General features: G+C 46.5%; 1 protein-coding gene across 2 annotated transcripts in view; it reads left to right on the top strand.

The window, feature by feature from the left end:
- Positions 1 to 13,638, top strand: part of SHISA9 (shisa family member 9) — a gene marked incomplete at both ends in the record, with an annotated part of 281,605 nt that overhangs the window by 192,254 nt on the left and 75,713 nt on the right. The window lies entirely within an intron of this gene.

The following is a 13,638-nucleotide window of genomic DNA, read 5'->3' as shown; positions in this document are numbered from 1 at the left end:
TCCCGGGGTGCTGTGTAAAAGCTTACAGTCTCAGACTGGGGGTAACACAGTAACCAACCATCATACTCTTAAGCAGACAGAGGTGGTGACAGAGGGGGCCACAGGAGGGGCAGGGAACCACAGGGAGGTGTGTGTGTGTGTGTGTGTGTGTGTGTGTGTGTGTGTGTGCGCGTGAGAGAGAGAGAGAGAGAGAGAGAGAGAGAGAGGGAGAGAGAGAGAATGAATGTTGACCGAGCTCCAAAGATCAAGGAGACCAGGCAGGGAAGGGTGCTGGGTGGAGAAAGCCACATGCACAGAGGCATGAGACAGCAAGATCAGGCTCTCATTCTTGTCTCCCTAACTCTTGGGAAGGTCAGAGAGCCAGCCACCAAGAACACTGCTTCTCAAAAGGTGAGGTACGCAGGGGTCCCCCGGGGGATCTAGTTACAGTGAAGGAAATCAGGTTCCAGTTCACTTTGTCTGGGGTGGTCCAGCGATGGATGTGGCATTTCTTACGGGTGCCCGAGGGATGCTGGTCTGCCCACACTTGGAGGAGCAAGGGCTTGGTGCCCTGAGGTCTGCAGCACATTTGAGCCTGGAAAGAGCCGGAAGCCCTTGATTGGCAGCTGTGAAACCCAATGCGGGTGGAAGGGCGGTGCTTGCTCAAGGTCACACAGGCTCAAATGGCATCATTGATTTTAGAACCTGAGGTTTCTGACATTGAATACACTGCTCTTTGAATTGACTCACACAGTTTCATTCAGGCCTACAAGGACGGGCCAGACTTGATTTCTGATCCCAGTTACAGAGTTCTTTTTTTATATTTAATACTTTTATTGGTGCATTGTAATTATACACCTTGGTGAGGTTCAGACTTGTATGAGCATGCACAGAGAGGTGGTGTGAGTTCCTTCATGTCCAGCCCTGCTACCACCCTTCCCTGCACAGAGCAGGGAGATGAGATTGGTGGTGATGTCTACACACGTGGGCAGAGAACACATCACATTTCCACTAGATGTAATGTGCGTGTTTATTTTCAATTAGCAGTAATATTCACCGTTTGGAACATATACCATTGCTAAACTATCACCAACTAATAATTATTTGTAATCCATAAGTTGATTCTTTGGTTTTGGTACTAGGAATTGAACACAGAAGTATTCTACCTCTGACCTATACCCCCAGCCCTTTTTTATTTTTATTTTTTGTAGTATACTGGGGATAGAACCCAGGAGCTTTCTATCTCTGGGCTACACCCTCAGAACTATTTTATATTTTATTTGGAAACAGGGTCTCACTAAGTTGCTTAGAGCCTCACTAAGTTAGCTGAGGCTGGCTTTGAACCTGCACTATTCTCCTGTCTCAGCCTCCCAAGTACTGGGATTACAAGCATGTGCCACCACGCCCGGCCTTTTTAATGTATTTTTTTTATTATTTTAAAACAGGATCTCACTAAGTTGCTTAGAGCCTCACTAAGTTAGCTGAGGCTGGCTTTGAACCTGCACTATTCTCCTGTCTCAGCCTCCCAAGTACTGTGATTACAAGCGTGTGCCACCACGCCCAGCCTTTTTAATGTATTTTTTATTATTATTTTAAAACAGGATCTCACTAAGTTGCTGAAGGTCTCACTAAGTTTCTGAGGCTGGCCGTGAGCCTGTGATCTTCCTGTTTCAGCCTCTGAAGTCCTGGGATTAAGGTATGCTCCAGCATGCTAGGCTAAGTTAATTTATTTGAGCTATCTGTCTTTGTAGCCTCCCCAAAGGCATGGGCAGTGATCTCTATTTGCTATTTCCTTCATGGGCGTTGGTCTCAGTTCCAGCTGTATCCACAAGAGCTTTCCCCTGATGTTTAACTCAAGCCAGACATGCTACTGAGTGCTTGGTTCACTAGTTAAACCAATCAAGTGCTGGACATTGAAACTGAGTGAACACTTAGTTCTTGTTCTTGGGAACTGCATGAGCTTTAAGCTACCATGGAAGTCCCTTCAACAGCAGCAACAGCTAAGAGATCTCTTTTTTGGGAAAGGAATGGTGGATGAGCTCAGAAACAAGACAAAGAACTTTAGGAAGGATGAGGGGCAGACACAGAGGGAGGAGGACGGCGTGGTCTTTGATGCCGGGTGGGAAGGGGTTAACGATATCTGGTGTTACCTTAAAGATAGCAAGACTGCAGTCACAAAAGGAGACAAGGAGAGGTGAGGTCTATGGACAAGTAGCACCAAGAACATTTAAAGGGAGGATGGGAGAGCCGGGCGCCGTGTCCCACAACCTGAAGGATGGCAGGTTTGCAGCCGCCTCAACAATGTAGCAAGGCCCTCTACAATTTAGTGAGACCCTGTTCTAAAATGAAAAAATAAAAATCAGGCTGGGAGGGTAGATCAGAAGCAGAATGTGCCTGGGTTCAATCCTCAGTAAGACACACACACACACACACACACACACACACACACACGCTTTGCAGATATATAATTTCATTTACAAATATTTCTCATGTTTGGCCAGGCTATTTTGAATGCAAAGTCACTCCCACCTGTCCAGGAACTCTCCTGGCAATGTCTATAGCAATGCAGAGACAGTTGCTAAATTTCATTCCAGAGCTGTGGAGCCCTTTGGCCTCTCTGCAAGGACCTGCTACTGCAGGGGCTTGTAAACAGGGGATTGGATGTCACACATCTGTTGCTTCCTGTGACTCGAGACAAAGTCAGTAGCCCCTGTGCTCCACCAGGGCGCATGTGCATGGACACACTGTGTTTCCCGGGGCCCCCCTGGTAGAGCGTAGCGTGGAGAATACCGGGGACAGGGAGAACATATTTTTCACATAAATATTTATATCAAATCAGCTCTGCTAAGAAGGTGGCAAAACAAGGCATGAAAACACAATGAGATGGAGCAGCCTGGCTCTTTGCAAGTATTTATGGGAGAGGAAAATGCAGAGAGAGGGAACTAGCCCCAGAAGGGCAGCAGAAAGACCAACAAGCTTGCGTCCCGCCTTGAGCTGCGGGCGGATCTACAGGAGAGAGGGGGGCAGGGCTGGCCAGAAAGGAGGAAGGAGGGTTGACGTGGCCTATTTGTGCTTTATGTTTATTTATTTACATATGTATTGTGTATTTGTGTGTGTATGTATGTATGTATGTATATATGTGTGTATGTATTTACTCATTTGTGTGTTGGAGTGCATGCAGGGGCAGTCTACTTCTGAGCTATACTCCCAGCTCTTTTATTTATTTATTTATTTACTTACTTACTTACTTACTTACTTACTTATTGTTTTGAAACAGGGTCTTGCTAGGTTGCTGATAGTCTCACTATGATGTTATTCTGTTAACCTGCTGTCTCAGCCTGCTGAGTACTGGGATTATAGGCACGCAGCACCATGCCTGGTTTATTTGTGTTTAAAATGTCTATAGGAAGCTGGGCGTGGTGGCGCAGGCTTGTAATGTCAGCTTTTGGGAGGCTGAGATGGGAGGATCGCGGTTCGCGGACAGCCTCAGCTACTACTTAGTGAGGCCGTTTGCAACTCAGTGAGACTCTGTTTCAAAATAAAGAATAAAAACATAGGGCAGGGAGAGTAGCTTGGAGGTAGAATGCCCCTGGGTTCCATCCCCAGACCTGCAAAAAAAAAAAAATATCTATAGGACATTTCAATTTGCTAAGCACATGGAATTCTTTGGTAGGCATTAATACCCTGTTTTCTACAGATGGTCAAAGAGATTAAGCGATTTCTTCAAGTTACTCGGTCAAGGGAGAGAGCTGCGGTACTTCACATTAGTTTGTCTTCAATTCCAAAAATTTTCTACCTTCATATTGTAATCGCCTGGCCCAGTCCTGGCCCCAAAAGTTGAGTAATGGGTGGTTAAGATGGTTTTTCTCTGGATTATTAACTCTGTGTGCGTCCTCTAATGATTGTACAACACTCTTTCAAACACAAATATTAGAGGTATACGAGTCTCCAATAGATGATCAGATAAATGATAAGTTATATACCCTCTTTGGCATAAGCAGTATCGGCAGCGTCCACACCTGAGGGTACCACTGTTCGTCGTGTAGGGTGAGGGCAGAGAAGGGAAACGGGCAACCTGAATGTTTTATTTTTTTATTTCTTTTTTTTGGAGACAGTACTGGGGATTGAACCCAGGGACCTTCTACCTCTGAGCTACACCTCTAGTTCTTTTATTCTTTTTTAGTTTTTTAAAAAATTGTTATTTGGTACATTGTAATTTTGTATCACTTGGGGGTATAGAGTAAAAGAAAAATAAGTGCACACGACTCTTGGGGCCCTTTGAGACAGGGTCTTGCTAGATTGTCGAAGGTCTCACCAAGTTGCTGAAGCTGCCCTCGAACCTGCCATTCTCTCGTCTTAACCTCCTAAGTGCTGGGATTACAGGCGTGTGCCACCACAGCTGGCTTTAATTTTGTCTATTTGTCTTCCAAAATTTTTCACAATGCATATTCTTGCTTTGGTAATAGACTACAGCATTAAACACACACACACACACACACACACACACACACACACACACAATTGCAGATTTATATAGCAAGAATATCCATTATTCCTCTCTCTCAGCCTCAGTTTCCCCTTTGGGAACGATGACAGTCCTGTTTGATGAGATCATCTGAGGACCGAGTGACACAGTACGGGTGAGACATTTCCCATGGTGCCCAGTGCACTGGAGGCTCTCAACCCAGGCTGCTGTCGGGTTTATTAGAAGACGGATCATCGCAGAAGTCTATCCGGTGAAGGTGGGCAGATGTAACTCACGCCTCACCCCAGAAGGAGCATAATGCTGCTGTTGCGGCCACATAAATGAAAACTCTGGGGCCGACTTTGGCTTTGAGACCAGGAGTTCAGCCTGTGCTCAGCTCAGCTGGAAGTGGTTACCAGCCTTTGCCAAACTGTGTTGTTTCTCAGCCAAAGGTCCCCTAAAGGTCATCTCCTATTGTCCCCTTAGGGCATGGCCGTTTGCTGCCAAGCCACCAATTGTCCCTGCCTTTGGTGAGAGCATTTATTGTGAGACTGATGTACGAGTCTCAGCCTTCCTGAGTGCTACAGAGAATGGAATAGCAGAATCTGTGTCATATAGGAAACCAGCCAGGCCATGGTGGTGGAAAAGACAGAGCTGCCCCTAGGATGTGTGAATATATTTTTCCAAACTAAATTGCAAAAAAAAAAAAAAATGATGTCAATGCAAGTATCTCCTCCATTAGTTATGTAAAGTTTCAATGCCAATCTCAATATCAGGTATGGGGAAGGGGAGGACAGCGGAAGTTCACCAAGGGCTTAGACGTGCCTCTGTCACTCTGCACTACATTTCGATGTGAGACTTCAGTGCACCAGTAAGAGTCTATTCTGATAAATAAATGTGCAGAGTGCCACTTGCATTGCGGGTCTTTTTCTACAGGACAACCCTGGTTATCTGTAAGGAGCAAATCGGCAGGCATAGTTCTTGGCTGTTGAGGTGGAAAGAGGGGAGGGTGCTGCAGCATTGTGCGTGGTGCTGTGTCCAACGCAGTATGCATTATTTTCTTTTTAGTTTCCTGAGCATACCTCAGGGGGATGATAGGATGAAGTCTGTTTTACACATGAAGAAGTTGACTCTCTTAACTTCAATGAACATAAGAGGACCAGGGTTTCTGAATGAGGACATCTGTCCAGATCCCAGTCTTCAGGAAGGCATGTGGAGGAGAGGAAAAGAAGATATGTGATTGTAAATGGATCCATTAGAATACGGTCGATTTGATTTCTCCACTCTCTTGGGAAGTGGGGCAGGGAAAAGGAGACTTTGTGATTTCCAGAGGACAAAGTCATCCATTTACTCAGGAGCTGTGATTGGCTTGGGCCATGGATGGCAAATAGATTAAATCTTGAGTGCCTAATCGGATCCAATAGGATCCAGCAGCCTTCCCTATTTTATTATTTTTATTTTGAAACAGGGTCTTGCTAAGTTGCTGAAGTTTTCACTAAGTTGCTGAGGCTGACCTTGAATCTGCAATCCTCTTTTCTCGGTCATCTCAGCCTCCTAAATACTGAGATCACAGGAATGCGCCAACGTGCCTGGCTTGACCACATTTTATTTTACTTTATATTTTTGTGGCACTGGGGATTGAACCCAGAGGCATTCTACCCCTGAGCTATGGCCCCAGCCAGATTTTGTATTTCTTATTTGGAATCAGAGCCTCACTAAATTGCTAAGGCTAGATTCAAACCTGAGATCTTATGTCTCAATCTCCAGAGTCCTGGGATTATAAGGATGTACCACCATGCCTGCCTGGACCACGTTTTAAATCTTGGCTCCATTGTGAGTGAGCTGTGAGGATTGGGGTCTTTGCCTATATATTGTCACTCCCCTAAAATGTGAGGAGTGCTCTTAATTCTTGGTGTTATTCTACAATACTATGAGAAAACATTATTGAAATATGTTGTATTTTGCAGTTACTTGACCTGTGATTATTCCCTTTCCACCCACCCCATTGTCCTCTGCAACTGGGGACTCTCCTCTGGAGAGGTAAGGTCTAACTGGAGATGCCAAGTCCCCATCACTCCAAGCCTGGCCTCGGTGTACAGGTGTCTCTGATGCCCCTTTCCTGTGGCTGAACTTCGGGGCACTGTTACTATTAATGGAAACCGTGTTCTTAATCCCTGGCCTGCTGTGCAGTCAATTTACCTCTTAATGCCTAGCAGAGGCAGCATGCAGAAAGACTGACAATATTGTTCACACTGTTGAAAGGCTCTACCGTGTGTTGAAAATTGTCTAAATGGGGGGATAATGAACAATCGCCAAATAGGAGCTTTCTCGAGCTGCAAGGAGAGGAAGGCTTTGGAGACAGGTTGCCACCTGGCCAAAGTTATTAGCCAGGATGGGGCGGGGCAGGGAGAGGTAGTGCCAGGTCCCCACGTCTGAGCGCAGCTGGATCTGTTACAGCATGGAGCTTCTGAGGCCTTTCACGATTAGCACCTTACCTGGTTACTTTCCGGGGAATATGATTAGATGGGAGCCACCCATCTTGGAATCTTAGCCCAGGATGAGTTAATAAAGTGGTGAACCCATTGGAGACGACCATAATCTGAACTTGACATAAACGTTTACCATTGATTTCCTGATGGTCACTTTCCCAATGGATTGGAGTGTCCTGAGTGGATGGGCTGTGTCTTAGATCCTGGTTTTCTGGGGTGTGTGTGTGTGTGTGTGTTGTGTGTGTGTGGTCATGGGAGTTAAACCCATGGGCATTCTACCTTTGAGCTACATCCTCACCCATTTTTATTTTTTATTGTTTATGAAACAGGGTCTCACTAGGTTGTAGAGTGTCTCGCTAACTTGCGTAGGCTGGTCTCAAACCTGCAATCCTCCTGTCTCAGCCTCCCAAGTGCTGGGACTACAGGCGTGCACTGCACACGCCTGGCTCTGTCTGTCTTACTTGTGATGTGTCTTAGGGTTCATTGGCTTCCCCTCTGAGTCTCCACTTTTTTCCTAGTTAATGAGAAATGATGATGGTTACCTCTCAGGACCACAGTCATGGCTTCTAGTCCTGATATTTAGACACCATCCTTATCCTTTACCACCCCTTATTTTATCGCAGATGAGACACGGTGCAACAAGCCTGCGAGCTGGGTATTTTTGCCCATTCGTGTAAAATTGAAACATCGAGCCTCATAGAGTTGAAGTTTCTCCTCCAAGATCCTACAGTTAGGAGCTTTCTTGCCCTATATATGGCTCTCTTGACTTGCAAGCAGCCAGCTAAGAACAAAATAGGTATTCAAGACATATAACTGGCTGGCTGTTTATTGCTCATTACTTGGCTCACAGAGATACTGAGCATTGACAACTTGGAGGCTAACATCAGAGATTAGCTGGTTGACGTCTGACATTACCTGGCTGTTGGCCATTATCTGGAACCCCAGAGCAGTCAGAGAGCCAGCTGCCTTATTTTTCTCTTAACAGTGACCATGGCTGTCTCAGAAATGGCCATCAATATGTGAAATTGGCAGGAGGTAAGAAGGGGTCTGATTTCATGGCATGCCCTAGCCAGTGGCAAGCCCTGGGGTATCTTACAGCACCAGGTGGGAACTCAGTGGTCCATAGAGGCTGATAGAGCTTTGGCAGCCCCACAAGTGGCTGGTGGCATCGTCACATCTCTGGCTAGGACAGTCTGGGCGTGATGCAGAGGCCGTCTGAGCAGGTAGCCTTCACTGGGGGGCTCCTCTGAGGTCTCCCCACCCTCTCCTTGTTTCTGCACTTCAGGGCTCACATCACGGCTGGGGTTTACTCTCCCCCCAACCTGGGTGCAAGTCCCTAGATGTGATGCACATGTTCCCAAAGGTCAGGTAACAAGTAGGGACTTGGTCATTGCAGAGAGCAGGAGAAAAAGAGAGGGACAGAGAGAGAGGGAGAGAGAGAGAAGAAGAAGAGAGAGAGACAAGGGAAGGGAGAGAGAAAGAGAGAAGACAATGGAGCCATAAAAAGAGGGCAATGATGGGAGAGGGAGAGGGGGAGGGGAGGGGAGGGAGAGGACTTCTCTTTGGCTCTTCTCCCAAGGATGATCTCTGGAGCTGTGAACATGACCTGTTTCCAAGGAAACCAGGCTGCAGGGCGAGCTTAGGGTTGTGTTTCAGAAGATCCGACTCTCTGGGAGCCGAGGTCCCCTTGTCTGTAAAATGGGCTTAACTACATCTGTCTCACATTATTGTTGTGGGCGTTAAACCCTTTAATCATAACAGAGCCAGAGTCTTGAAGCGTGGGAAGCCGCAGTCCAGATGGGCCACTCTGGCGGGAAGGAAGGGCTGCCAGGGAGAGCCCGCCTCGGAGGCTGACCCGCCAGTCTCTCCGTCCCAAGGATCACCACTGTTCCATTCTTTGAACGGATTATTTTCTCTGGCTTCGAAGTCCTGGGGCCTGTGAACAGGACCTTTCCCGGGGTGCACACAGACTGTGCTATTTTGAGTTCCACATCGTTAAGATAATTAGGTGCCCAGACGAGGTTTTTAAATACGATTAAGGGTTCGGTGCACACTGGCTGGCCCTGGTGGCAGAGCCGCTTGGGAACCCAGCTTCTGCTTGTTACCGATGTTCTAAACCCAGAACCTTGATAAAGATAAGATGGCTTTCCTGGGCAAAGGAAAGAAGGAAAGGGTGTGTGTGTGTGACATATTCTTTGAGCCCCTTCTTCTGCGTGCCAGGCGTCTGTAGGGAATTTTACATGCAATGTCTGATTTAAATCCTTCCTCCTGAGACGCTCAGCGGGTGAGTGGGTTTGCTCCTTATTACAGATGAGGGATCGGTGGTGGAAGGATAAAGGTGTGTGCTTTCGGGTCTCGCAGCCAGGAAGCTCCCCTGGCTCGGTGGCTCTGAACACCTGCATGTTCTTTTCTAAGCCTGAATGTTCCTACTTGTGAAACAGAAGATGATACCAATCCTTATATATTGGGTGATTTTTCTTTTCAAAAGTATCATGAAGGAGGTAGGGCACTCGGCACCTTCATCCCAGTACTGGACAGCTCGAAGGAACATGGTGCTAGCTGACATCCATACGCATTCCTAAATTATTTGAGCCCAAAGCTTAGGCTTGGCTCTTGATTGTGAGCCCAGCTTATGTTCCCCTGGAAATGGGCACGGGTCCCTCAGGGGTATGGCGGCTGAGAGCTTCCTCTCGTGTTCAGAGCACAGGGACTTTTGCCTCTTCTGTTGTGAGAATCTAGCAGTGGAGTGTTGTGACTGTGTGTGTACTCAGATGCTCAAGGAGCTTAGCGTCGCCTTGTCGTGTACGTGTTCTGAATTCATGCGTGCATACCACTCATCTCTGTGGTGTTAGTAAGAATTATACCTGAGCCGGGCATGGTGGTGTACACCTTTAATCCCAGTACCTCGGTGGCTGAGACTGGAGGGTTGCAGGGTTCAGGACAGTCTCAGAAACTTTAGCAAGGCTCTCAACAACTTAGCAAGACCTTGTTTCGAAAAATAATAGGACTTGGGGTATAACCTGAGGGTAGAATGCCGCTGGGGTCAATCCCCAGAACCACAAAACAAAATAAAACAGAAAATTATACCTGGCAGAACTTGATTATTTGCAGAGGTGCGGTTTCATGTATGTGTGTTTAGCTCCTCTTTCCAATGACTAGAGGTCATTGATCAGCTATATTGTTGACCTCTGCTTGCTAATATTTTTGCCTACAGATGTTTCTGAGAACCGTCTTTATGTAAGACACTGGTCCAGACAAAGGAGCAGATAGGGGACAGTCCTTGTTTTCACGACCCTTCCATTCCAGCAGTGGTAAGTGTAGAGAGGAAAGACAAGATAATTTTATGAAGAATTTAGGACTACGAAGAAGAAAAATAACCTTAAACTCTCAATGAATTCGCACCATTGGCCTTCCTTTCTTCCTTTTCTCTTCCCTTTCTTCTTCTTCCCTTCCCATACGAGGGATTGAACTCAGGGGTGCTCTACTACTGAACTACATTCCTAGCCCTTTTTTATTTTTATATTTTTATTTTTATGTTTTTTTTGTGGTACTAGGGCTGGAACCCAGGGGCATTCTACTTCTGAGCTATACCCCCAGCTCTGTTTTTTATTTCTTATTTTGAAACAGGGTCTCACTGAATTGCAAAGAGCCTCACTAAATAGCTGAAGCTGGCCGTGAACCCGCGATCTTCCTGTCTCAGCCTCCCAAGTGCTAGGATTATAAGTGTACGCCACCACGCCCGGCTTTATATTTTTATTTTGAGGAGGGATCTTGCAAAGTTGCTAAGGATCTCAGTAAGTTGTGGCTTCAAAATAGAGATCCTCCTGCCTTAGCCTCCCAAGTCTCTGGAATTACAGACATGCACTGCAGTGCCTGGCTCCACTGGTGTTTATTTCTATTTTTCTTTTTTTTTTTTTTTTTTTTTTTTTGGTCTGGGGATGGAACCCAGGGGAATTCTACCTCTGAGCTATATCCCTGGTCCTATTTTTTAGTCTTTTTTAATTTTTTGAAACAGAGTCCCATTGAGTTGTGAAGGGCCTCACTAAGTAGTTGAGGCCATCCAGGAACCACGATCCTCCTGTCTCAGCCTCCTGAATGCTGAGATTGGTGTTTATTTCTTATTCATACCAGAGTGAGTTCTGTTCTATGCAGTCATCCCCTTCCCCACCTTTCTTTTAGGACTCTGAGGTCCTTCACTGGGTCATCTTTATCTGACCAGCAGATGAGGGGAGAGGAAAAGACTGTGAAACCAGTGGGATACCTTTAAAATATTTTTATTGGTGCATTGTAGTCATACATCTTAATGGGATACACGATGCTGGAGGCACACATGCGCACTTCACCCAATTAGCCCTCCCCCATTCCCTCCCCCTTCCTGTTCTCATGCTTGGCTTAGTGATCGGCTTTGATGTGTTTGTTGAAGTACATCATGTGCATGAGAGAACTTCCCTCTTCCTCCCTCCCATCCCCTCAGGTCGCCTTATTTGCTCATCTGTAGAATCTCCTTCTTCATCTAGTGGGATGCTTTGAAACTTAGGCCTGGCTGTGGGGAGAATGTACCTTCTACCTAGGTCCCACTGAACAGGACTGTCGTATGGCTCTGCCCAGGTCCAAGGGAAATGGGTAAAGATGGTGTAGCTAGTTCTAGGAAGAAGAGGGAACCAGGCTTGTCAAAATGCACGCACCTCCTGCTGCAGCATCCCCGGGCACAGCACGGCTGTACGCGTGCTCCGCGGTGGCTGGCACTGGCAGGCCTTCTCTGGAGGTGCTCGCAGGGTCTGCTCTCTCTGCAAGAGAAGGCAAATGAGGCACTTCTCATGGATAGCTAGCTTCCCCTCTGGCTCCACGATGCTCCTTAGGGAAACCTCCCTTTTCCGTCTCTTTGCCACGTCCCAGGGGAGCCTCTGAGCCCTCCCAGCAGAGCTCATTCTCCTTTCCAGGAAGGAAGCTCTTCCAGTCTCCTGACTCCCCCCATCACACTTCAAAGGCTTCTCCTACCTGGGAGACAGGTAGACTTTTTGTCTTTGAAATATTCTCGGCCATTAGGAGCAGTCATGGCCGCGATACCATTTAATTTGAAAGGCCCTCACCATTAAAAAAAAATACTCTTTTGTTCTGAAATGTCTTGCTCCAGATCCATCTTCTTCCCTAGTGTTTCTAAGGATGGGAGGGCCCGTGGGCTGCCTTGGGACAGCCGCCTGTCTGGTGATTGGCAGAGCGCCTGAAACAAAGTTAGGTTCAAGATAACACGTGAATCCATCACCGAAGACGTCGTATTTCATCTTCCCAGCAACCTTAGAGATTAAGTGTAATATTTTTCCTCCCTGGTTTAATATCATCCTTATTAAGTTAAGAAAATTAAATTCCTTGAGATGCGAGGAATAACTATCCCCAAATATCAAGTAGTACTAATTGGTTGGGCTTGGTTGCAAACTCAGGTGTGCTCGATTTAAAATCTCCTGCTTCCATTCTTTCTCTCTCTCTCCTCCTGTCTCACGTCGTATCCTTGTTATCTAATGCCAATACCTCAGCTCATATGTTCCATTTAATAGGCTTGGCTGAGTGGGGAGGATGTAGCTTCTTTCTAGGTCCCACTGAACAGGTCTGCCATTATGGCTCTGCCTTTGACTCTACTGTTCCAGAGTTCTTCCACATATATGAGTTCATCAGAGCATCACAGTATTTCAGTGTATTATGTAATACAGGTATGAATTCTTATTTTACCATTTTACAAAAATTTAAAGCAAACATTCATAACATAATATCTGGACACTAGAGTTTGGAAAATGTTTTGTTTTTTGTTTTGCACAGGGCTGCACAGTAAATATTTTAGCCTTGTGGACCATGCAATTTCTGTTGCAGCCTCTCAGGTCTGTCACGGAGGCGCAAGAGTGGCCCTTAGACAGTATGCAGGCATGGCCATGCACCAAAAAAACTTTATATAAAAAAGCAGGTGGCGGCCATATTTGGCTGACGAGCCACAGTTGGCCCACCCCTGCTCTGAAAGTTTAAAGTAACTTGCGCTAAGTTCCACGAAATATTCGTGGAGTTTCCTGCTTGCTAACATAATGTGCTTTCCACTACACCAACCTCCCTCATTAACCACGGCAGGAATAGAAACCGGGCTCCCACTCATGGGCTTGCCATTTGCTCCCCAACTATAAACACGACAGACTGTTCAGTCTCCAGTCCCGATGGTTTTCTTCCTCAGAAACCTGCAGAAGTGTGAACTGCTTGCTTCCTTGCATGCTAATCTCAGCTACGAGCGCAGGGTGCTCTGTCTCTTTCCTAAAGACATGGAGTCTAGAAGCCAAAACAGAAGCCCTCCTGGGTTTCCAACAAGCCAGAGTAGTTAAGAATCCAGATTCGGAGCCAGATGGTTAAGGTCTGAATAGCGACTCTGATGATTCTCGATACCTGGGTGTCATCTTTAGTAAAATGGGGATAGTAAATAGTGCCCTCAGAGGACTTTAAGATGAGGATAAAAGCATATAGAGTGCCTAGCACCTTGTTATTATTTTCCCCTACACGGGATTTGCAGCTTCATGTATTTATTGCTTCTAACCTCGGGTACCTCTAATGCAGTTTCCTTGGTACTGCTGACATGTTGGGCTGGATAGCTCTTTGTTGGGGGATGCTGGTCTGCGCAGTGTCGGATGCTTAGCCATCTCTGAGCCTCTAATCAGTGAATTCAGGAGCATCCCC

The sequence above is a fragment of the Muscardinus avellanarius genome, assembly GCF_963383645.1.
Source record: "Muscardinus avellanarius genome assembly, chromosome: 10".
NCBI lineage: Eukaryota > Metazoa > Chordata > Mammalia > Rodentia > Gliridae > Muscardinus > Muscardinus avellanarius.
Note: the sequence above shows the minus strand (reverse complement) of the source record. Positions and strands in the feature narration are given on the sequence as shown.